The following is a 26,151-nucleotide window of genomic DNA, read 5'->3' as shown; positions in this document are numbered from 1 at the left end:
AGAATCATTGTGTGTTGAATCTCAGTATAAAGCTGAGGCTCTGAAATGGATGTGGCCAGATTTTACTAAGGACCACCACTATCAGATCATATTAACATGCATTGCATTTCAGTGAAAATCTATTCTCTGTCATATATAGAATATTCATCCCCACCATTTTAAAATGCATTGAAGTTATGTAGATTTCCTTAGGAGGCAAAAGCTATGTTAGCACGCTTTATGTCCACTTCAGCAGAGCAATTTTCTAAGCATGTGTTAAAGGCATCATATGTCCTCATTCAGTTCTATGCAATAGATTCAACAATAGAGAAGACCATTTCAAATATATTTCTAGCATATTATTTTCCATGGATGGTGAACAATCAGAGAAACCCTAAAGTCTAACTGCAACACTTTCTGTATATCAAGAATTATGAATTTCATCTACTATAGAGAGTTATGAAGTAGATCAAACTTTTATTAATGTCAAGGGTTTAACACATTTCTGGTATTTGACAAGTGTGTGCAGAGGATTAGAAATGTGCTTTTTTTCAAAGCAGTAATAATTTTCTTTTGCACCGATTCATTTCAAACAGACACAGAAAAAAAGAACTCCAGGAATCATAAGGCAAGTTCTAGTGCATGTCTCCCTTATGGTGTTGTAGGATAAACAGAAAACCTCAGACAAACATTGCCACACAGTAGGAGATGAGTAATTGAAATATTTTTGAAGTAATTGAAATAAATGGTGAGATTGATATTTTTTCTTACTTTTTGTAAACAGCCTAATCAGACAAGTAAATTAACAACATGCTAATCTAAAATTCTTGCTGATGATTAGCTGAGGTGATACCAAAAATACTTTTAGAAATAAGGTGGACCTCAAAGCCTACCTTCTTCCTCTTCAGATAAACACTTTGGATAAAAGTTACGTCTTGTAATACTAAATATGATGAGAAATGTCATTGTATGGGCACATTTCAAAATTCACTAGGCTGTAGCAGATGAAAGTGTATTTTTAACTGATGCATGGAACAAAAAGTATATGCATATAGCATGATTCATTCTGCTAAAAAGCACTTTTACTTCTGTCCTAAAAAATGCATTTTGGTATGAATGCAGAAAAGCAAAAATCCCTGACAAAAGGCATTATGCAAAACCTTGGATTTCCATATTCACTGTATAACCAGTGGTGATCAGTAGGTATTTCTGAAAGTTTTCACAAGGAGACATAGGCAGGAGACACTTCCTGCCCTCCTTCCCTTTTGGTCTTTAACAGCATTTACCCATCCATCATTTTCTTGTTTCTTTGAGAATAATAAGTAGTTATTTTCACCTCATCAAAAAGATTGATCTTCAGCCTGATCATCTAAAGCATGAAAGACCTTTTCCTAAATAATACAAGCACAAGATTCAGGCTGAAATCTGACAGAATGACTGAATTCACAAGTGCAGAATATCAGATAAGACCAACAGGCAGAATGCTTCTCCTGAAATCAGACTGGAGAGCTTCCAGATAGAAAGTTTAGATGTCAAATGGAAATGGTTTTGTCTAAGCAAAACCAAACCCATGCAAAGGCTAGGATACACAGGAAGAAAAATTATTTCAGAACTAGCTTTGAGCATGCTTAGCCACATTACTGGAGACTCCACTATTATCAAAAGGCAGAAAAGGTATTATCTAAAAATTTTCATTTAAACACATTTGAATTTTGACTGTCCCTGTTAGATTCTGAGTTTCAGACTGCAGAATAGACTTTCATTCATTCATTTTTCTGAGGAAGTGATCTCTTCCCTTTGATTATTTGAGACACTATATAGTTTAGTCTTTCTTAACCTAATATTTCTTCTGGTTCTTAAGCCATGGAAGATGAAAATGTGTGCTATTTATTAACCCAAGTGAGATTTTCATATAAATCTGATATATCTCAGACACTTAATAATTGTGGTTTTTGACACAGCAGACTGCTGGAGTTAAACGTTCCTATTTAACTGAGTGTTCCTCAATGTTATATGAATGTTATTTCTTGTTTGTTTTCCTCTCCCTTGCCACAATCACTTTGTATAATAAGATGTGGCACTTCTGCAAGTTCAAACCCTAGCTTATGGATTGCATGAAAGTAACTGTCACTTGTAATCATTATCAGTAAGGGTTGGTTTGGGGGGTTTTTGTCTTATATGCAGTGATAGCATTTTGTTTGCCTGCTTCTATTATTGAGAGCAGGTAACTTAAGGTTGTGATAGTGCAATTCATGATGATGCCTGGAGACATTTTCAGAATTCCATTCAAGGAAAACTCAATGATTATTTATTTGTCACTAATTCATTCATGTATTGCGGCAAAGAGCATTGCTTAAGGAGAAAGAGAATAATTTCCCATTTTTATTTTTAAAGGGTTGTAAAAATTCTCTTGCATCAAACACTGTCCTCATAACCATCTCACTTAAACTTCATATTGCTAACTAAATAATAACTTGAGATCATTAGACTATTTAGGGCATAATAAGAAGAGGAAATATACAGCTTTCAGCTCATTATGAAATTTCTCATTATCCTGGCTTTGTTTAGGACAATTGCTTGAATATGCATTTAGGACAGGCAGAAAGCCAACTATTTGTCCCTTAAACTGAATAGGGACTTTGGCAAACTCCACCCTTCTCAGCAAATGAGTTTTCAGAAATAGCCATTCTCCTTTGAGCAGACTAACTGGTACAGTGCCAAATTTGATACATCCTGGAAGAGGATGAGAGGCAAGGGCAGGGGAAGGCGGAAAGTGCAGAGAGGAGAAAACCAGAAAGAAATATAGATAAATTAAAGCAAGCACTAAAAATCTTCAGAGAAATTCAGAAATAAAATGCCAGGAAAAAGGAGGCAGGAAAATAGAACATAGTGTAGCACAAAAAAATGTTCAGTTCATATGTTGTCTGTCAGAATGCTTTCACCACAGTGCCTGACTCCTTCCACTCTGAGACTGGGGTTGCAGTTTCCTATACCACTAGCAACACTTTACTTTACAGAGTGAAACATTCCAGTTCGAACTCTTCTTTTTGAGTCCTTCATTGGGCCTCTTTCTTATATCCTTTTGACTATCATAAAAACAGTTGAAATACAATATAGCATTACAATCCTTCTTACATTCGAAAATATTAAAACTAGGCTCTTATAAAATAAGCTTCTATCTTCTTGACTATGATGATTTCAGCCTTCTACAAAGGGGAAAAAAAGTCAGACACTTTTCAAGTAGGGAAAGAAGAAATATTTGTGCTTTTATCCCTCCTTTAAGTCATCAGCATCTTACAGGCAATCTATAAGAAGGTTTGCACTCGCATGTGCCCAGGACACATTTTTTTAAATTAAGAGATATCCAATTTTATTCCTACAGTGTATGTTCCAGCTGCTCTGCAGATATCTAGTATATGACCATTCCATCTTAAGTTTTCCAGCCCAGGCTTGTGGGGACCTGAGATGTCTTTGTCAACAGCCAGCCTTGGCTCTGTGGGGGCCCTCGCTGATGTTTTCTTTCCACTGATGTCAAGTGCTGAACTCCACCACTGGCTATCAGGAAAAGGATAGACCTTCTGTAGGTCCTTCCATGATACACACACAGTCCCCTTCAGGCTGCACACAAGAGGAGTCTGTCTATAAAAGGTGAGATGGTAGAAGGATTAAGAGTTGTAGACATTAAAGAGAAAGGGTTACAAAAAGAACAGGTAGTGAACTTGGAAAGGAAAAGAGAAAAAAAATTAGTGCAGAACAAAAGAGTGGAAGGAAGATGAGACTGATGAGTGCACAGCAGTAAACCATCTCCAGCTGCACACTCAGTATCCAATGCTAACAGAGTTTGCACTCAAAATTCCTAAGAAAGTCTAGTCATGAACTTATAGTAAATAACTGGCCCATTTTGGTTTCCTTCTCTAAACAAAAGTAACATCTATGGGCCATGGACCTAACTATCTGAACATCATATAATTCCATGGAAATATGTCTCCTTCTAACTCTCCATACTCTTTTCTATGACCTTATACATTATTTTTAAAGCAGACTAGAGAAGAAATCCTAAACTTAGGCCTAGCACTAAAAATAGGGCATCATTTTACACTGGAATGGGTTGCCCAGATAAGTTTTTGATACCCCAACCTTGGAACTGTTTAAGCCCAGGCTGGATGGAGTTCTGAGCAACCTGGTCTAGTGGGAGGTGCTCCTGCCCTTGACAGGAGGGTTGAAACAAAATGAGCTTTAAGGTCCCTTCCAAACCAAACCATTCTATGATTCTAAGATTTAGCAGCTTTTTCAAAGACATTATAATGAATCGTATTTAGCCCATCTTTTTAATTAGACCAAAAAAGTTCAGTAAATTTTGTCCTGTTATATTCCAAAGTTTGTCTATTCAGTTTTTTTACCTTAACAATTTGCATATGTCTTTTCTTAGACTATGAAGGTGAATCAAATTATTTGGCTACAGAGTCCTGTTCAACTTTCTGTGTACTGTGCACAGACACAATGTCACTGGCTCACAGTCAGATAGTCTGAAAATTGTATTAAATACACAGCTTTCCAAAATCTGTGTTCATCCAAATTCAATTGCTGAAATCTAATATAGTCTTGTCTCTCCGTTTCTTAAAAAAAAAAACAAAAAACTAATTAAATGTTACATAGAAACAGTAGAATATTGTAGAATGAACTCATCACAGTATTCAGGCTAAGATACAAATTCAAAAGATTCCTCCACAATGCAGATTAAATCTTCACCTCGTTTTTAAACTGCACTTAGAGATCATATTACAATAAATATAATATATTAACTGAGTTTTGTTTTCTCTGAGGGCATAGAGGAAGTGGAGCTGTACTTGAGTCTTGTATATTTTTAACTGTAAAGTGGATGAATATTCCTGCCCTGTTTCATGCCTCTCCCCCCTTTCTTTCTTCACTAGCAAAACAGACCTTAAAAATGCAAAATATTTGGTGTAGAAGGATGCATGAAAAAACTACATACTAATTCACATTATTGGAGCAGTGAAGCAGGGTTACCAATCTCAAGAGGAAAATGGTAGCAGAAATTAAGTAGAGTGATGTTTATCACTGATGGTGTGTGGCAGGGTTACCAAAAGGAACACTCCAGAGTGCTGCAGCAGGATCACACCCAGCCCTGGGAGATGTGTATTGCAGAACAGGGAATGAAGCTGCACATTTCACAAGTGAGGGAGAGGATGGAGGGTGGAGCCAATGACCATGTCCTTTCCCTGCCACAGATCTATACTTAGATTTCAGCATTTTCCCTCTATCACAAAACACATAAAAATCTGCAGAGAAGTATCCTGGGGATGACACACCATCAAAAGCCTTATGGATGGCACTCCAAATTAATGAAAGGTAGAGAATAATCCCTGTGGGTGATTGAAACAAAACAGATAATTGCTAATTATCTGTTAGAGGTTACTCTGAAAGAAGGCCAAAGCGATCAGTCAGTAAAGTTTGACAGACCAATGTGGATTTTACTGGCTAACATCTCTCAATCACAATCTAACAGTTTCTAGGCAGAAAAATCTTGTCACATGAAACAACCATTCCCTAGCATCTAGTCAGCCAGTAAAGATAAGTAGAGATTTGTCTATGAAAGACAATTCCACGTGCCATGCAGAGTTGGTATAGTTCATTGGTTTGTATTGGTTCATTGGTTGGTATAGTTCATTGGTTCATTCTGTATCTGTTTAAGCTGGTGATCTCTGCTGCTTCTTTATACAATATCCTCTATTTTGTTCCATTACTGCAAAAACATTCTTTCAAAATGCTTTAAACAATAATTTAACGAGAACAAGGTATATTTATTGTCCTACCAGCATGCCTACAGTGTGTCTCCTAAAGCTATTCCTGGTTGAATATCATGTCACCATTTTGCCTGAATTAGTGGCAATAACATGCCATTATTATTAATAACATGCTAATCTACAGTTCTTCCTGGCCAGAAAGAAACCACTGAAATTGCATGTCATATATATATACTCTCTAATATAAAAAGCAGAAAGTCAAACATCAAAACAGCTAAAGACATAAAGAACAGACTAAAATTTAACTGACAATTCAAATATTACTGGATATGCTGCAAAATAAAATTAAAAGAAAAAATAACGTAATGGCAGAAAATGAAGTCATTGTCATAATAAAATTTGCACATATATAAAATTCACATTCAAACTGAGCATGAGAATTTTAAACTCCTTGTAGAATCTTGCATGGATTTGATTTTCAAGGTCCTGCACTTCCTGGACCTGGTTTGTCCCAGTTAGCAGCTGTGGTCAGGGGCAAATCAGGATGACAAAGCTGTTTTGCTTTCAGCTAGTAACAAGGTTTGCTAAACATGCCTGGACAATTCTTATCTAAAGCATGCAATTCCTCAGAGTCCCAGGGAAAAGTGCAGAACCTGACAGTGATGGCTCAGAGGAAAAGGGATAGTAGCAGCGCTGATTCAGGAATTACTGAGGGCCATGATAGTGCCCGAAGAACTGCTTCATCTTCAGAAATCAACAATGTATCACCACCAAGGCCTTCAGCAAACAATCAAACCATTTATGAGACTAACTACTCTCCAAAGTGTTGTGGGGAGTCTGAATTCAGCAGTCAATGATATTTTGTACCTTACAGAAAGTCACATACAAAAGCATGTAGCTTAAACATCATATTTCATTAGGTTCAGCATTTGATTTTTGTTATTTCAGCTGCTTGGTCCTTTCTGTTAGCAGTTCTTTCTCAAGAAAAAGTAAAGAATTTTTTTCATCTACTGCAGAGACCTGGCTATTAGTAGTACTCCAGAGCAGGAGAGGTAATTCAGACCTGATGCTGCTCCATAGCAGAGTAATAAAGAAGCATCCAATCAACGGCTTTGTCTTTTATATAAAATAAATTTGGCTGTGCTCTTTGCATACACTCACAGGTCTCCATCATACCCCAAATACAATCAAAATGTTTCTTATTTCCAGCCCATAAATAGAATAGCTACTGCAGTTTAGATTTATATTCTGTAGTTCCCTAGTAAAGGCTTGTCTTGTTTATAACAACACAGCTTATAAAGCACTGTAGCCTAAAAACGAAACCAGGCTGCCATAATATGCTGGGGATAGTCTAAAAAACATCACTCTGCTGAAGACAATCCACCTCCCAGTGCTCTTGTCAACACACACCACACACAAATGGAGTCACTACTGGAGTACAGCCAGAACACCCCAGGAAACCACATCATCTACTAAAGCACATACATATAAGCAGCATCCACAGTTTAATAATCCAGTGTAAGAGCTAATTATGAATTTTAGGGATGCTAACTAGCCAGTGTCCTAACTGAGAGAAGTTACTTTATATTAGATATCACACATTGAGTATTTGGAATAATTTCTCTTCCATTCTCTACTTAGAACTGTTACAGATCTGCACCATGAGCACCCATGACCAGCTCAGAGTTTGTTCTGTCCATGGTTTCAGAGTACTGAGATGTAGTATGGTGCTTTGCTATCTGAGCTTTTGTATGGTAAATAGAAATCAGATATCAATGCTGATGAGACTGAATTATCATTAAAGTTGTGCATAAATAGTCTTAAAATACATATTTTAAAAAGGAACAAGAACATTTTTCTTTAAATAGTCACAAGAATAAAAACCTTCAGGCAACAGATTGGATATTTTTGTTGAGGCTTCAAGAAAGAGACAGAAAACAAAAAAAATTCCTTCAGAACCCATCACTCAAAAACCTATAAACAAAATTGTTGACAGATATAAAAGGTCAAAACACATTTTCTGAGAACAGAAAAAATTATACAACTGACCGAGACAAAAGATTAAATTGCAAAGAAACCCTAGTGCAAGCAGAGTTCAATCCACCCTTTCGGAGCATATCGGCACATCTCTGCTCTCATATTTGAAAGACAAAAACCCAGCATATCTTAAATAAATTGCATTTAGCTTAAGAGAGAAAAAGAAATTTAATAACAGCTCCAAAAAATCAGAGTTACTTGTGCAAAAATTTTCATGAGCGAGTAGCTGAGATAGGCAAGAAGCTGGAAGGGGACACAGACGGGACAGCTGACCTGATTTGGCCAAAGGGATATTCTGTACCATGAAACATCATTCACAGTAATAAAAATCATGTAGAGGAAGAAAGGAGGACTGCTTCCATGTTGGTCATTGCTCAGAGACTGGCAGGGCATTGCTCCATTTATGGGAGGTGCTGAGTGGCCACCTTTGCATTGCTTGAGGTTTTTCCACCTTTTCCTTCACTTGTTTAAACTGTCTTTATCTCAACCCATAAGTTTTCTCCCCTTTGCCATTCCTATTCTGCCCACTGTCCTCCTGGAAAGATGGGGTAGGGAGGAACAAATGGCACTGTGGGCACCTACCTGCTGGTTGGTGTCAACACGCAACATAGGAGAACAAATACACCTGGTCCCCCTACATATTTTGGTAATGCTCATTGAAATTATTTTTTTACCATTGGTCATTCAGGAAATACAAACATCTCAAACATCTTTTAACACTTTTCTATATTTTCTTTTTTTATTTGGTGAGGGGGTGGGTGGATGCTGTGTTTTAAGAATTGTTGTACAATTCTGTAAGGTCATTATTAAGTATATACACATGATACATTTAAGATTTTTAAAAAATTCAATACTTTATCATGAAAGATGTTTTCATTGAACTAGCTATACTTCTGTTCCTTTTAAAAAATTGTGGGTCATTTTGCTGTTGCATTCTCCAAGGCAAGGTCTCAGAGGTTTCTGATTTTCATTTTCACTGGGTCCAGTAATATTCTGCACCACACCCCAGCCACTACAGTTTCCAAACTAAAGGCTTGCAGACAGCTAATAAGTCAATTTATTTTTTATCTTATATGCTGAAACTTACCTAAGGATATAGGATTGTGAAATGGATTATTTTTGAAACAGTAATGCTCACATTCACCTGGTCAGACTGTCAATTTTCAGTTCATGTGAATGGACGGGTAGGGATGATCCATGGACAAGCTAAGATTAAAATTAAGACTTCAATTAAAAAAAAAAAAAACAACACTTTTATTCACTCATCTTTATAATTAAAGTGCCAAAATCCACAACTCTTTTTTGTAACTAGCACAACACAACCTATACTTATGTATGCTTGCAGCATTCTTAAATAAGAATCAAGCTTAATTTCCTTATGAAGAATGAACAACCTTAGTTTCCATACTTTTTTTTTTTTAATTGAGATGAAACAAATATATTATATTGGATGTGAGCTTGAAAAGAACTGAGTGTCGTTAAGAAACAGATGACTACTTACTTAGCCTTAAAACTTTTTTTCTGTAGTGAAGAGAAGGCTGATGACTTCATCAGCAACCTGGAACATTCTGCTGCAATGTCAGAGCTTGTGTGGGAAATAGCCAAAAGTGCAAGCTACGGCCATCAGCATTTTCATAGGAAAAGGGGAAACAGAAAAGCTTCCAGGAAAAAAAATAGCATTCTGTTTCAGCTTGAACTACACTACAAGAACTGACTCAAACACTCATTAAATTGAAAGCATTAATTCTGCAGAGTTCAGCTCAAAATACCAATAATTTCATTGACAGGCTTTATCATTCTCACAGAAAGTTAAGTCCTCAGATGTTAACTGTATTCATAGGTTAAAAGACAGTAATTTAAAAGGTAAGCTTTTGAACCTTATCAGTACTCCACAATAGACACTTGACTGATCAGGAATGGATTTTAACCCCAGAATTAATAAGGCTCTGAAACTCTTCAGTGAATAATTTAGGATTTTCAACAGCTATTCATTAAATAGTTGCATTTTTCATAGTTAGATGTAGTATATAATGGGATTAGGGACTCAGGGACAGAGCTGGAAAAACATTCCAGAGCCAAATTCTCTCTTGAAACCAGAACTCAGTTTTGCACAATCTCAGATACTTCCTAGCCCTGAAACATTCCATTCCCATAGGCATTTCATATTTCAGTATGAAAATCCTGTCAGTTCTTACTGTTTTGCTGGTGGGAAAGTCCAGAATCTCCACTCTCTTGCAAGCACCAAGCAGTTTGGTGCTCAACTCTGTCAGGACCCAGGAGCACAGTGAGGGTATCACCTGGAGAGCTTTTATTGCCTCATGCAACTGGTGGTGAATTGGTCTGCTAGTGGCAGGTGGAGAGGGATCGCCTCTGCATCACTTGTTGGGTTGTTTCCTTCTTGTATTAAAGGAAATTAATATCCTGCCTTCATCTGGATTCATGAGTATTTCTTGCTTTTGCCTTCCAGGGAAGGGGGAATATGGAAGGGGAACAGAAAGCAGGTGGCTGGGTGGGAACTTAACTGCTAGTTGGGTTCAACTCACCATAGCAGGAAATATGTAACATTTAACATTTCAAAGTCAAGAAAGCAAAATACAGAGGACTTCATTCTGACTTCAGAACTTCTACTTGGTATCTAACAGAGTAAATTTCTTCAGTGCTTCCCCTAGTGAAATAATTATAGCAGATTGGCATTTTAAAAAATAATTTCTCCAACACTGAAAATAGTTTCCAGTTACCTCACATCACAGTTATTCTAACTGTCCTTGACTGCAGTATAGGAAGCACACAAATAAGATGACAAGTATACCAGGGTCTGGAAAAGATTCCTGACCTTAAACCAAAAAGCAAGTCCTCAAACTGCTGCCAAGCCTGTTACCATGTGATTTTTGGCAACTGAATGGTACTCCAGAGCAAGACCACAATTGTCACACAGGAAAGCCTGTAATGTAGTTTCCACCTCAGGCTGAGGACTAAAGACATCATTCACAATCAGCAGCTGCATGTTCTGAGAGGTCCAGTTGGAGAAGGAGAGTCTTTAGTCCTGCTGGACAGAGTGTGTTCAGCACAGAACAGAGCAGCTACAGTGATTATTACAGAAACTTGAGCTCAGTCTTTAGATATCCAAAGCCTTTCTTCTAGCCCTTCAGACTATCACCCTAACTTACCCTGAGGTCCTTGATAAAGACAAAATCTTCATCTCCTGCACCACCCTGGAGCACAGGCACCTCCTTTGCTTGGGCATTGACTGTGCTCTGTTCTGCTCTGATTGGTGTCATCACGAAAGGGCTCTGATGCTCAGGAAGTGCATGCAGCACTTCTTCCTGCTGCAAAATACTTCACTGATGCATGATGGTTTTAAAAACAATTCTGGTCTGTCACTAAAGACTAAATTGTATTTAATGCGCAGTCTGAGGAATTCTGCATATTGGGGGGTTTTTCTCTCCCACATTTTTAGTACTTGTAACAAATGCCACTAACGGGATTAGCTCATTTGAAAGGTCTTCTTGTTTTAGCTAGGACCCAAAAATCCACCATAACGAGTATTCAAAATCACCATACAATTACTAAAAATTAAGTATATGAGAGCAATATTACATTGGACATATCTTGGTGTTATCCACAATAGATTATTCCAGCACTTGCAGGGTATGAAAAGGCATACTCTTCAATCACTACAATCTCTTGAGTATTCTCTGTTTCAACACCCATGTTCTATAATGGCAAACAACAATATTTGACTCTAAATTGCATGTTTCTGAATCCTATAGCATATTTTTCCACTGACAATGGCAAGGCCCCAGCTGCAATTTGATAACTGTGTCACAATTCAAATAATGCTTCATCTTTAGATTTTGAAGCCCATTTAGCTTAATGGTTTAATTATAGTAGGATCACATTGTCACAAACAACAAAGACAAATATTTTTATCAGGAATTTTTAAATACATTCTAGAAAGTCCAACTAACTATGGAGCTGACCTTTGAAGTTACCATTTGCAAGATTTACATTTCTAAAATAAAAATCTTCATGACAGAGTGACACATGCAGAAAAAATACAGTGGAAAAAATGCTAGGAATTGCAGGTATGCTCCTGTGACTTTACCTTTTCTAAACTGATGCTGTCTAAAAAGACCTAAATCTTATTCCAAAATAGTATTGTGCCTAATGTTATATAGCTAACTTTCAGTTCCTGAAACAGTTTCCAGCTGGGCACACAATAGCATGTGTTATTTTCCTCTTCTTAGTTAATCTCATCATTTTTCTTCTATTCTCATAAATAAAATTATAGGATAACAGCAAGACAATTTAAGCTACTAGGATTTATTCTGCTGTAATGAACTGAATGCATGGACTAAAGATATGGAAGCTGTCTCTTTGTAGTTTTATATGCTGAAAAAATATTAGAGATATCTAGAACTGTAAGTTATTTTGTGTATTAAAATAACCTCAGAGGCAGAATGAAAATTCTGTGTTATATTGCATACTGTAAGGGGTACCTCTGTACTCTGTGTACTTCCAAGGTGTTACTGCATGTTGGTTTATTGTAGTCAATAATGCTTTAATATCTCCAGCAAAGCCTCCCGGTGATTCCCAGCATCAGTACCCACAGATAAAAGAAGAATCAAAAGAGAAGTTTTCAGAAATTTGTATGAGAAATCATTACTATGCATCGTGTGGTTTTCAGCTAAAGAAATTCCTGAATTTGCCTAATTCCCAAAATTCTGAGTTATCTACTCTAACTGCTGCTGAAGCTTATAAATACTCTGTGCAAAGACAATATTCTGAATGCATTTAAGAAAAACAGGCCAAATATATGTGATTCATGATGTTTACATTTTAGTTATTCTCTTGAAGACTGAAGTACAGTGGGGACACTTACAGCATTTCTGACACTGATAGACAACAAGAAGCAGGTAAGAATCAACAAAGTCACATGGCAAAGCACGTAATTAAGAGTTATTTCTTCCATTCTTAAGAGCCAGGTATAAATCAGGAGAGCCATTTTCAAAATATTTATATCAAATATAAATACAAGCACAGAACAAATAGTAAACAAGAATAAATACCATCTTCCTTCCAGCTAAGTTTTCAGACATTCATTTAAATGTGTAGCCTCTGTGGCCAGAGGCCTAAAATCTCTAAATTACCTAAACCCAGACCCTCCTGAAACAGAAGATCTTACTATTACCATTTAATATAAAATCTAATTTTATATTAATAAATTAAAATAATAAATTAAAAACTATTACCATTTAATATAAAATTTATAAAAGTCTGCACTGTAGAAGTTGCCTCTTAAGCATACAACTAGGCCTCCAGGTAATATTCTTTTTCCATAGCATTCTTTTTGTCTCTTCGGTCATTACTACAAAAAGCAAGGAAAATCTCCCTCAACCTGCTGGCAATGTTCTTCCTAATAGAGTCCAGGAGGTTGTTGACTGCTTTTACCACAGGAGCACATTGCTAATTCAGGTTGTTTATTGACCAGGATTCCCAGGTCTCTTTCTACAAAGGTCCTTTCCATCCAACTGGTCCCCAGCATGTATTGCAGTCTGAGATTATCCCTCCCCTGGTGCAGGACTTGGTATCTCCTTTTGTGGAATGCCAGGACACTCCTGTTAGTCCATTTTTCCAACCTATTACAATCTATCTGAATGACTGCACATCCCTCTATCTGGTCTATTAAACACCCCTCCCAGTTTTGCATCACTTCCAAACTTGTTAAGGGTGCACTCTCACTCACCATCCCAAAAATTAACAAAGGCATTAAAGGGTACAGGAGCCAGTATCATCTTTGGGTACCACAAGTACTGATGAATGAAACCCAGTCTTCAACTGGGTTTCATTGCTACTGGTTACAACCCCCTAAACCCTGAAGTTTAACCACTTTTTGATCTCCTTGAATGTCTGTATATCTAGTTCATAGTTCTTCAGCTTGTCTGTGAGGATGTAATATATTAGAGAGCCTTGCTAAGGTCAAAAAACAATACTACACTCCATCCACCATTCCAGTCATCTCCTCATAGAAAGATGACATTTGCTATCTTCCTGCAGTCAAAAACCTCTCCCAGTTACTGCAACCTTTCACACCTAACCAAGCACAGCCTCTCAGTGGCGTTGGTCAGCTCTCTGTGTACTGCTGAGTCCCTCAGGCTTAAATACATTCCATGTGTTTAGATATTCTCTAAACTGGTCCCCTTCCACTGAGGGTAAGTCTATCTTGCTCCAGACTTACACACCAATCTCAGGGATGTGGGATTCCCAAAGGCAAAGAAGATGTTGATTATCCCAGGTCTGTCCATATCCTTTGTCACTGTGCCCTCAGATACATTCAGCAGCAGGCCCACGCATTCCCTCATGTTCATTCTGCTGCTAATAAACTGGCAGAAGCCATTCTTGTTGCCCTTCTTGTTGCCACTTCCCTTCCAGGGAAGGGCACATTCAATTTCACATGGCTTTGGCTTTCCTAACCCTGTCACCAAGCATGTTTGGGCCAGGTCTTCCTGTTCCTCCCAGGCCATATATCCCTGCTTCCACCCCTTGTATGCTTCCTTCATTTTGAAGGCCTCCTTATAAACATATGTACGATGGATTAAAAAAAATTACTGTATTTACAATTATGTGTGTATGTGTGGTTTCAGAGCCACAAAAATATTCCCAGCATTAATCAACCCAGAAGAGATAACCCATGTATTAAATGCATCCTTTTAATGCTCCTGTAGCAGGATTCAACCACTAACAACAAATTAATCATGTTCTGAGGTGAAGCAATTATGCAGTTCCCCATGTAATCAATAATCAGTGCAATCATTTACAACCCTAACTTCTGAGGTAGTCCTGATTTCCCTAGAAAAAACTGCACTGCTAAAACTAGCATGACTCATATGCCAGGGCAATCACTTGCATCCTCAGAATTGCTGGTTGTCTCACTGAGATTATATGACTACATAAATGTTTGAGTAGCTCATTATCATGAGACTTCTGATTTTTGAATGGTCTTGGGAATCCAAAGAAATCCCCATCAACTGGGGGCTGCTTTTCCTAATTTACAAGGTCAAGAAGAATATTTCTGGAAACAACAGGCCTGTCAGTCTCACTTCTGGGCCTGGAAAAGTTACAGAGAAGATTATTCTAGGAGTTACTGGAAAACACCTGAAGGGCAACGCAGTCATTGGTCACAGTCAGCACAACTTCAGAGGACCAAAGTCCAGCATAATGGCCAGTATTCTTCAATGTCTTCATAAATTTGTTGTAAGATTAACCAAAAAGTACACTAAACAAGTTTGCCTATGACAGATATTTTGGAGGAGCTGCTGATTCCCTTAAAAGCAGAGAGGTCCTGCAAAAAGATCCTGCCAAATCAGAGGGTTGGGCAATCACCAACTATATGAAGTTTAACAAGGGCATATGCTGGATTCTGCACTTGGAATAAAGCAACCATGTTGTACATGTTGACTAGCAAGTGGGAGGCTGGAGAACAGCCCTGCAGCAAGAGACCTGGAGATTCTGGTCCATGACAAGTTGAATGTGACTCAGCAGTGCCCTGTCAGCCAAGAGGGCCACCCCTGTCCGGGGAGGGCACCAGGCACAACATCACCAGCCGGGCAAGGGAGGGAATTGTCTCACCCTGCTCTGCACTGGGGCGGCCTCACCTTAAATATTGTGTGCATTTTTGGTATCAGAGCATAACAACTCTGCTTGATTTGTTGAACATGGAGAAGGGGAAGAGGAAACTTCATTGCAGTCTACAGCTTTCTCTCAAAGGGGAAGCAGGCACTGATCTCTTCCCCCTGGTGACTAGTGACAGGACCCAAAGGAGCAGCATGAATCTGCATCAGGGAAGCTTTAGGCTGGATATCAGGAAAACGTTTCTCACACAAATGTTGATTGGAGACTGTAACAGGCTCCCCAGGGAAGCAGCCACAGCACTAAACCTGCCAAAGTACAAGGAGCATTTGGACAATGCTCTTGAGCACACTATCTGTTTCTTAAGGCTATCCTGTGCAGGGCCAGGAGTTGGACTTGATGATTCTTGCTGGTCCTTTCCAACCCAGGATATTCTTAAGATTCTGTGAATATGTACAGAAAAATAACCTCTACAACATCTAAAAGGTGCAAATCCAGTGGTTTTCAGAGAAGGGTTCTGCATTTTTGATGATTTTTCCCTACTCATTCTAGGCAACATCTGCTTAGCACTATTGGGAAACATTCACAAATGTTATCTTGTCAAAGCAGCTATTGCATCTTCTTAAACAACAGCTGTAATAAATCTGTTTATATACCCACTGAGAGTTCCCAGCAGGATCTCTGAGGAGCATTTACTCCAGACATTGTTTCATATCAGTTCTGGTTTGATCAGTTTCTTCATATATTTACCTATTTAAGATTTGGATACTTCCAAAGAGGAAAGTTCTGTGTGGAGCCTCTCCAGGAAACATGTTCCTACATTTGATCATTAAATGGTAAAGCGTATATTTGATATTTAATTGAATTTTCTGTTGTTGTACCTTGTGCCTTCATTCCTATTTAGAGTGCACAAGAAGAGTCCAGCTTTACCTTCTCTGTAGCTTTCCATCAGGGAGCAGATAACAGCAGTAAGGTCCCTGTTTAGCTTTCTTATGACTGAACAAACCCATCTCTCCTGCACATTATACACTCCATTCATTTTAGTGCCATCTGTTAGATTTGCTCCACTACATTAACATCTTCCTCACACCGGGAATCCGAAACTGTAGTTTAGATGGAGACTCACAACTCATGAGTCAGGGGACTGAAGCACTTTTTACACTGCTAGTTACCCTACACTCACATGACACTATCTAGGCACATTTCCCTAAGTGGCACTGACTGTGTCCACCTGCTTCATATATTCTTAAACACACTCCCCTCTCTGCACTTTAGAAGGAAGCCCAACAGGATGTAAAGTTAGAGCTGTAACCTTAAATTCCATTGTCTGGGGATGGAAGGACTATTTGATTTGCTTTGTTTATTGTTGGTGGAGTACATGATTTGTGTCTTTTAATTCTGTAATTGCTCCAGAGCAATGAGGCTGTTTAGACTCATGCCACAATCTGGACTACATTCCAGTTCTAAATATCTAAATTACCAACTCCATTTTTCTTTATTTCTTTTATTACATAATATTTTCTACTATTGGCAAAGAGCTGCAGAATACACAGAATAGCCACAATGGCAAACACCCTGTGAATTATAAGTCACATGGATTGCCAAAGGATGAAATTGTGAGTTTGCTTTTCTTGGCAAAAACCTAGCTGAAGAAAAACTAATGGCACTATTTTGATAATAAAAACTGTGGAAGAATAATAATTTATCACAAAAGACATTGTTTAGGAGTCAGAAGATGATTTTGTGGAAAATCCACACAGTAGAAGACATGGATGAGATTGAGCATGTTCAATTCCATATATGGTCCAGTATAAGATGGAGCAAACTGAAACACAAATATAAAGTATGCGTCATAGATATAACTTAACCTTTATCTTTGCTTAAATTAAAGTTGAAGGATTATTTGAATGGATTGGTGGTTTAATTTCAAAATTTTGGTTGGTTCATCACAGACTTTCTTTCACAGACTCTCCTGAAATCTATTAGATTCCAGAGAAGAGAGTCATGTGAAAGAGGTTCAATACAGACCTCCTGGAAAGCCACTCCAGGTGGATTATAAATTGTTTGCCTCTTGCCTCAGTGCATCCACCGCACTCAACTTATTTTTTAGTCTCGGTAAAACGCCATATAACTTAATCAGAAAAACAGCTATCACTAGAAATAGAAAAATTTCTCAAATACAGATTGTATAATAGTGGTTGAACTCAAAAGATCTGGAGCACTGTTCCACACTTCTGGAGTATCCTGCTTCAATAAATGTATTCATAAAAGAAAGCAGCAGTATGATGGGTCAGTAACTAGACTAGGATACACTGGAATATATAAATAACTCTCATATAGTATCCACTCACATTATTGTAAAGTAGAAACAAACTAGGCCCTCAGGTAGCTCTTACCCTACAGAAATAAAAGCTAATGAGGGAAGAGCCATTTTGTCCCATGTCTAACACAGCCCATGGTGAAGTACCAGATAAAATCACAGCACTACACCTGTGAGGGTCAGGAAAAAGTGCTGGAGGTGAGAAGCACAATCCTGAACTTTATCCCTGTTCCTCCCCCTTAATCAGTTACTGCCATAAAAAAAATGTAATTCCTGAACTACTCTTACATGCAACAGGCACAAAGAGCTGCTGTTATGGACCAGTCCCATGTCCCACAGTTCGAGGGAGCACAGGCTTGTCACTCCACTGCACCCCAGCACCCCACACCTGCACAGCTGGGCCTTCCACCACCTCTGGCTCCAGCAGATATCTGCACCATGTAACTGATGTGCTGGGGACCACTTTCCTGTAAAAGATGGATGATGATGATGGAAATCCCCTTGATTCTGTCCAAAATTTACTGGTTTAGGACTGGGCCTTCCCTGCCCTCCAGAGTGAGAGGGTTCAGTCCCACCTCTCCACTGCCCAGTGTTCCAGAGACCATCTGCAGGGCTGTTCATGGGAGGCTGATGCTTTTCTCCAGCCAGGGCCGTCACTCTGTCCTTGCATCTCATGTAACCTTAAATGGAGATCAGCTGCAGGGAGGAGGAAAGATAGGGATCCCTGCCTCCTGTCACTGGCTCCAGGTCTGTCTCCATAACATGGAGACATGGCCTGTGCTGGCCAGTGCAAAATGCAGCTCTAGCCTTTAGAAAGATCCCAGGAATGAAGGAGTAGAAGTACCCTCTGGCCAAAGAATGCTACAGCCACTACTGTATTGCATGTAAAAAGGCACTTTCCTCACTCAAAAAAGATATCCACTCTGCTTCAGGAGAAAAAATGATGAGGACAATGTTTCTGTCTCTACAAGAGTTTCTGACCCCACTTTCTAGTCTTGGTAGAGCCCTGGTGACACCAGCCCAGTGACTGTGTAGAGGCTAACTGGGTGTGACTGCACAGATGTGTCTCAGCTTGGTGGTAATTTTGGACTCCTTTCCCTTTGTTGTATCACCTCTTACTGAAATTGTATCAGACCAGTTGCTGCACACTTCTACTTTGCCATCCCAGAGGATCAGAGATTCTACACCAAATTTGCAAGAACCAACTTGTCTCTCTATTCTATACTTCTATAGTGAGATAAATGTTTGGTTACCTAGGGACAATAATCATTAATGTTTCAGCAAAATTTGGAAAGAAGTCCTCAGCTTTTCCTTTTTTCCTTGTTTTTGTGTTTGGGTTTATTTTAGATTCCTGACTGATTCTTCTATATTGTTGATCAATATATCAAAAGATATTTAGAAATCTATGCAAATAAATCATGCTATCAAAATGTTCAGATAATGTCTTAAGATAAAAACACTAATAGATATGGCTTTATCTTTTCCAGCATTGCCATGTGAGATTGTCATATGCCAGAAATGAAACCAAAGAGCCCAGAAATATTTAACAGAATCTTAAGAATTAAGCAACACAGACTCGGAAGCTTTTGTTATAGTACAAATGATTGTAAGGTACTTCAGCTATTCAGAAAAATTAGTACAAGAATATAAATTCTTTTCTTCCTATTTTGACCCATCTCCAAGGCAGAATTCTTTTAATTATTTTGCTTGGAGAGAATCTACGCAGGAAGAATAATAAATTGGAAGCTAGCAATATCTGATAGCTAGTATGCAATCAGACAAAGCATAAACTAATCTGGGGAGTCTGAACACTCTACAAGTCAGGTGATGGGCAATTTTTGTGCTGCCAATAGAATAAATATTTTTATTATGTGTAATTTGTGTCTATATCTTTCTGCAAAACCCATGGGTTTACAGTAGCAAGTATGTCTATTTTGGCAGTCTCTTTACTTTTATTAAATCTTGTTACTAGAGATTGCTATTTTTGCTTGCTATTATTGTCAAAAATTGTGTTACTATTTTCTCTGAAGTTCTTATGAATAATTACACTTACAGATAGCACAGTCATAGTGTTCTAGCTCTGAAAATCTCTAAATATTTTGTATATCTTTCTCAAACTGTTGAAGTATTCACTTGCATTATTAAAAAATGCTTACAAGAAAAATGTTTTGCTACACAATAATCAGTATGTATGCCAGCTATCAGGTATGACCTTTCAGTGCCCACTTCATTGAACCCAGTATATCTGTCCTGGCTGTGAGATTCAAAACAGTGACAATATCTGCTAAGGATCCAAAGAGCAAATATTTGTTTTCAGTCTAAGAAATTGAAAATAGAAATATGCTACAGGTATGGCAACCTGCCTAAAAGCCTCTTCTTTCAGAGAAGAAAAAAACCAAAATTTGGTAATGATACACCAGAACACCAAATGAGGTCCAGTTTTTGAAAATGAATAAATATATTTAGGTATAAGGATGCACTTGCAGTGATCTCATTCTACAAATTAATTTAGACACAGTATAAATGTTGCTTTTACTCCAAACTTGAGAGCTTTTAAGGTTTTAAGGACAGAATTCTTCACATTGACAGATATTGTTTCTTGGTTTATCTCAGAAACACTTACCTTGAAAATTCTCCAGCATTTTAATTAATAAATAAAAATCAATTTTAAAGTATTTATGTTTTCCTCCACAATTTCTACACCATCACAAAAACATGACATTGAATAACCCTATCCCCTTCAAGAAAGAACACATTATTGGGTTAAGCTTAAGGAAAAAAAAAACCTTAAAAACATACTAAAGTTTTATTTGTTTCATAAGGTTAAGTTCCAGATGGCAGAAAAAAATAGCTTTAGCAGTAGGAAAAATACACTGAGCAGTTATCTCTTGCTAGCCAGAATTCAACATCACCTGGAATATCTGAAAATACTTTGGATTTGCAAGAATATGCACACCAAATAAATTACAGCACTCCCTGCTCTCTGTAATCCTTCCTCACCAGATACACACACAATTTGAGGCATAATAGCCATTTCCTAATTATTCTGTAACTCTGTTTCTATTTATAGCACTCTGAGAGGCTCTGCTCTTTCCATGAGAAACATATTTGAGCACATATCATCACATTTACTTAGAGGCACTGCTGCCAAGATCCAGGCATGTAAAGCTCTTCCCTGTACAGTCAAGAAAATTTTTAGGACTTATATTTTACCCTGCCTGAGGCTATCAAGAAAGGATATATACAACAGTAGCCAAAGATAGAAAATTGAGAAAGGTGATAATGGCTGAAAGAGCGATTGCTGCATCCAAAAAGTCTATGGATGATATTATAAATCTTAGAGTTTTAGACTGAAAAAGAAATTTAGACAGCTAAACATTTTCTGAGAAGATATTAATCCAGTCTTAAAAGTACCTCCCACAAAAGGCAGTCCAAAGCACAGAGAGATGATTCCTTTGGCAGATCAGGACACACCCTACCCTTGAGAGAAACAGAGGGACTCAGGTGAATAGTTTAGGCATTTTTTCTGTGGGATGTAACACCTCTGAGTGAAATAAATACTGGGTTTCTGTTGGGTGTTTTTAATATGCTCTTTTGAATTAGCCCCTTGTCCCAGAATCCTAGAGGAAACGTCCTGCCTTATATCTAATGCAATTTCCAGCAAAGGAGCAAGTCAGGGATCTCCAAACATCCAAGTGTAGGATCACACAGGATTTGGGTGTAACCCTGCAGTTTGCAGCTGGGGTGAAAGGCTGCTTATTGCTATGGAATTTTTTGCAGCCCAAGAAAAGGTCGTCACTCTGCACTACACAATGAGGAATCTCAAAGCTATAGCACTGAGAAGGAGGGGCTGATTCAGGCAATGTCAGGGTTCATCATTACCAGAACAAGTAGCAGAAACAGAAAAATCAGCAAGAGAATTTGCAACAGATTTGTATTCCAGGAACACAAGTTATTATTTGTGAAGAAGAAACTCAAAGAGAAAAAGGATGGATATTAGCAAACGGGGTGGAGATGAGGGGAGGAGAGTGATGGAGAAAAAAAAAAGGCACAAAAATAGAAAGCCTAAGGAAATGGAGAAACAGACTGAAATAATACATAGCTATATTTTTACACACATTGTGTGTATGCATAAAGTGACAAGCAAAAATCCTACTGGAAATGAAAGTTTGCACATAAGATCACTCACAAAAGATTTTCAAATGGATTTCAAAGATTGAGACAGCATGACAAACCCATGGAGGGTTTTTAAGGTGGCCTAAGAGGGCAGAGCTGAATCTCTTCCCCATATTAGTATTTATTGTTGTAAGAAAAATTAAAAAGAAATGCAGAAATTGAGAGTGAAATAAGGAAAACATGAAGGAATGAGAAGGAATCCAAATAAGATGGGAAACAGATTTCAAACATAAAAATAGACTAAAATAGGAAAAGAAATATAAGCCCAAATACAGTAATGTGCTAACCTAATATGTTAGCAATAATGTGGAAAAATAAGAGGAAAAATTCTGAAATTAATGTAGTGTATGCATATACTTGTATATATACATATACACATATATATACATATAAAATACATATATATTATTATATTTCTAAAATCACTTCAAAAAATAAATTACTAATTTGGAATATTTAAAAAATAAAATCATAAAAATAAAAACACTTGTAAGTATAGGTCATATTTAGGTATTACTTAGGATACTTCGGCAAGACTTCAGAAAGACTTACATTTAGTGTATAACAGAGAAACCATAGCATTCCAAGCACTCTGATCAAAACTCATTTCCTTAACAGAAAGCAAAGTAAGAAATACTTTGATTTGGGAGTGCTAGTGCTTTCTACAATGTGCAGAAAGATAAGAATTTTAAAAAGTTGTAGTAATTCACAAAAATGGGCCTGGATTCAGCAGTATCACTTAAAGACCTTCTGTTTCCAGATGCTATCATTTCCCCAGATACTGTAGCAAGCTTAGATTATCTTGCTAATTATGTAAAACTTTCCTTCATTTTCTCTCATATTTCAAGTTATAATGCAGAAGGACATATTGAATTGTCCCTATGAGTCACCCAAGGGCCCTTTGACTCCTTTGTTTATTAATATCACTTTTTCATCTCATGAAGCATACAGAAAAAGCAATGCAGGCTACAGAAATATTTTACCTCTCTCTGCTTTTAAGACTTATTAGAATTCACATTTTTTCAGAGCTGTATACATATTTTGGGGGAGTCACAAATTAACAATTCTTTCTAAAGAAATGTCCAACTGAAAATAACTTTTACCCTTTAATTTTGAACCTAATTTCTTTTATTTTCCTCATTTTCAGCACTTCCCAATGGTCAAAATCAAGCTGGACTGAGCATGTTTCTGGCAGTCTTCTGGCTTTTGGAGACTGTTTTCTGACAGATGGGAGAAACTTTTGACCTTTTAGCTTTAGAATGTTTCGTGATGAATGATTCAAACATTCTTTTCTAACTTTTCTTATACAAATACATCAAAGTTCCTATTTGATGCTGAGAGTTTTATCTACAATGAAAATAAATCATTTTTACCTATTTATTGCTGTTTCAACTTCACTACACAATTCTTTATAGGGGAAAAAAGAAAAGATCTGCTATGACCCAGTTGCCAGTAACTACCTATCCACAGTACAACTGTACAAAAGCTCTAGCTGTTTCTGACAAAAAGTTTCTAAAAATTTTTACTGAAAGGAATATAAAAAAAAAAAAGGAACACTTTAGGAAGCTGATCCTGCTCTGCTTTACACCACAGGCAGAACTACCATATTATATGATGCTGGCATATGAGCATACATGAGTACCTCAGACCTACAGTTCAAGCTAAACTGAGTCTATTTTATGAATTTGTAGACTCATTTAGGTTTTATTTAACCCAGATAGCAGTTTCTTGACAAGGTAGCAAGGCTGCTGCAATGATTCTTCTGTGGTATTCTCTGTAGGGTCATAGTCAGACTTGGGATAAACCCCTGGGCTTCCTATAGAACAGTTAGGACTTCTTGTGGGCTGGACTTTGCACAGTTTTGTTCAAAGAAGCAACGGACTCTAGACAGCACAAACAGAGAGAAGATAGGAAGACTGAATTTACTGTCCTTATTTTTGCACTCTATCTCAAATGAAATCATTATATTGGCCAAAATACAGGGTTTTTTCCCCCTTTAATCCATAGTTGTGTTCCTTTAAACTAGTTGAGAAGAGAATAACTTGTCAAGATCTTTAATTTATAGGCAGTCTTCTCATATAATGCTTCATCCTGCAGTTCATCAGGGATCCTCCATTTGCAGAAACATCATCCTGTGGCCTGTGCGCCAGCTAAATACTGAAACAGAGACAGTGTTCCTGTTACTCCTCCATGGGCTACTGGGAATCAGTTTGATTCTTTACGAAAACTCGGACAAACAAGAACTGTCCTGAATCATCTTTCATTAACAAAAGCCCCTAGGAACTATTAAAGTGGTAGAGAAGCAGTGGACTGCAAAATCATCGGGAACGTAGGGTTCCTGAACGTAGGCTGTCTCGCCTTTTGTTGCTTTAGTGTAGCACATGGAAGGAGATATGGGATAAGGGGATGCTAGCATACAGCATGTCTTTAGAATCTTTCACCTTCTGTAATATTTTATCTAGTTTTTATAATTAAGATCTACACATAGTCTATGACAGGAAAAATGTTGGTTTTCAAACAGAATAGAGAACTGACATGAAGAAACAGGAAGCTACGGCCCAAAATTATTATCATTGTATTAATTGTTAAAATCACTTCTGTATTATCTTCAGTTTATAAGTCAGACTATTTAATACATTTTACTTTTCCGACAGTTGGAGCTAAACCAACTCCTGCAGAATGGTGAATGACATTTATAAGGCAGGAGCAGAACATGTTGCACATTATACCCCATAGAAAAAGCTTATGTTGGGAGACAGCTCAGGAGAGTCAAGCAGTTCAACTTCCTACTTAAAGTAGGGCTAACTTCAAGGCAAAAATCAGGCCTTGTCTACATGTCCTTTGCACCTACACACAGTTGGTAGATACTTTCTCATTCAGTCCTGAAACTCTCTTGTCTGAGAAACCTATTTCACTGCTTAAGTTATTCACATTTTAAAATTTAGTCTCATTAAATGACAGAGCAGTGTTTTCTCTGCACATTACTCATATTTTTAAAATAGCAGAGAAGATGAAAGATAACAGAGCAAATGATGGAAAAAATAAATTGACACACAGAATTTTAGAATCATTTAGGCAGGAAAAACATCTTCAAGACCACCAGGTCCAACCATAAACCTAACACTGCCAAGTCCACCACTAAGTAGTACCTTTAAGCTCTGAAGGACCACATCTACACATCTTTTAAATACTTTCAAGTTTGGTGACTCAACAACTTCCCTGGGAACTTTGTTACAGTGCTTGCCAAGCCTTTCAGGGAAGAAATTTTTCATAATGTCCAATTTAAACCTCCCCGGGTGCAACTTGAAGCCTATTCCTATTGCTGATTACCTGGGAGAAGTGACCAACTCCCACCTCACCACAATCTCCTTTCAGACAGTTATAGAGAACAAGATCGCTCCTGAGACTCCTTTTCTCCAGGCTAAATACCCCCAGCTCTCCCTCATAGGATTTGTCCTCCAGATCCTTCACCTGCTCTTCTCTGGACACGCTCCAGCCACTCAATGTCTTTCCTGTAAAGAGGGGCACAAAACTAGTACTGCTAATGATCAAAATGCTCCATACCTTGGGACTAGTGTGCAAGGACAAAGCTGTTGCACCAACACGCTCTCATGTTTGCCTGATACTAGAGCATATGCACCATGCAAATGCCAGCAGAACTGGGTGTCAGCCACTTCTTAGGGAGAAATCACCAGAGACTTAACTTGAAATTGCCTCAGGAAAAAAAAAAAAAATCTAAGAATTTTAGAGATGTTATCAGCAGGAACTTTCAGTATGAATGATCAGCTTTTTCTCAGCTTTTTGGCGGTGCAGAAGAATGCCTTTCTTATTCACATTCTTTCATCTTACAGATAGAAGGTTCAATAAAGAGCAGTGAAAGGAAACCTGCTTTCTCTGTTCAGTGTCTTTGTTCTGCTTCAGACATGAGAAAGACAGATAGGTCCAGTGTCTTGTGCTACATTCCCCTTTGTATTCTGGTTTTTTCCTACTATTCTTTAACATGTACAGCCTTTTGACTGTCTCATGGTTGTTTATTAAACGAAGTACCTACAAGGTCTCATCTTTAGAAATCATGAACGATTTTCTGGCAAAGAGTGAGCAATGTTTTAAAAACCTTTGCAGATATTAAAATATATTTTAAAATTAGGACTCAACTGTAAATTATCTGGCAATCCTGAGTAGTCACATAAGAAAATGCACAAAGAAAATTTCACATCAAGAGGGAGAAATATCTCTAACTAAAAA

This window comes from Passer montanus, unplaced genomic scaffold, assembly GCF_014805655.1.
Source record: "Passer montanus isolate IOZ18808 unplaced genomic scaffold, ASM1480565v1 scaffold13, whole genome shotgun sequence".
NCBI lineage: Eukaryota > Metazoa > Chordata > Aves > Passeriformes > Passeridae > Passer > Passer montanus.
Note: the sequence above shows the minus strand (reverse complement) of the source record.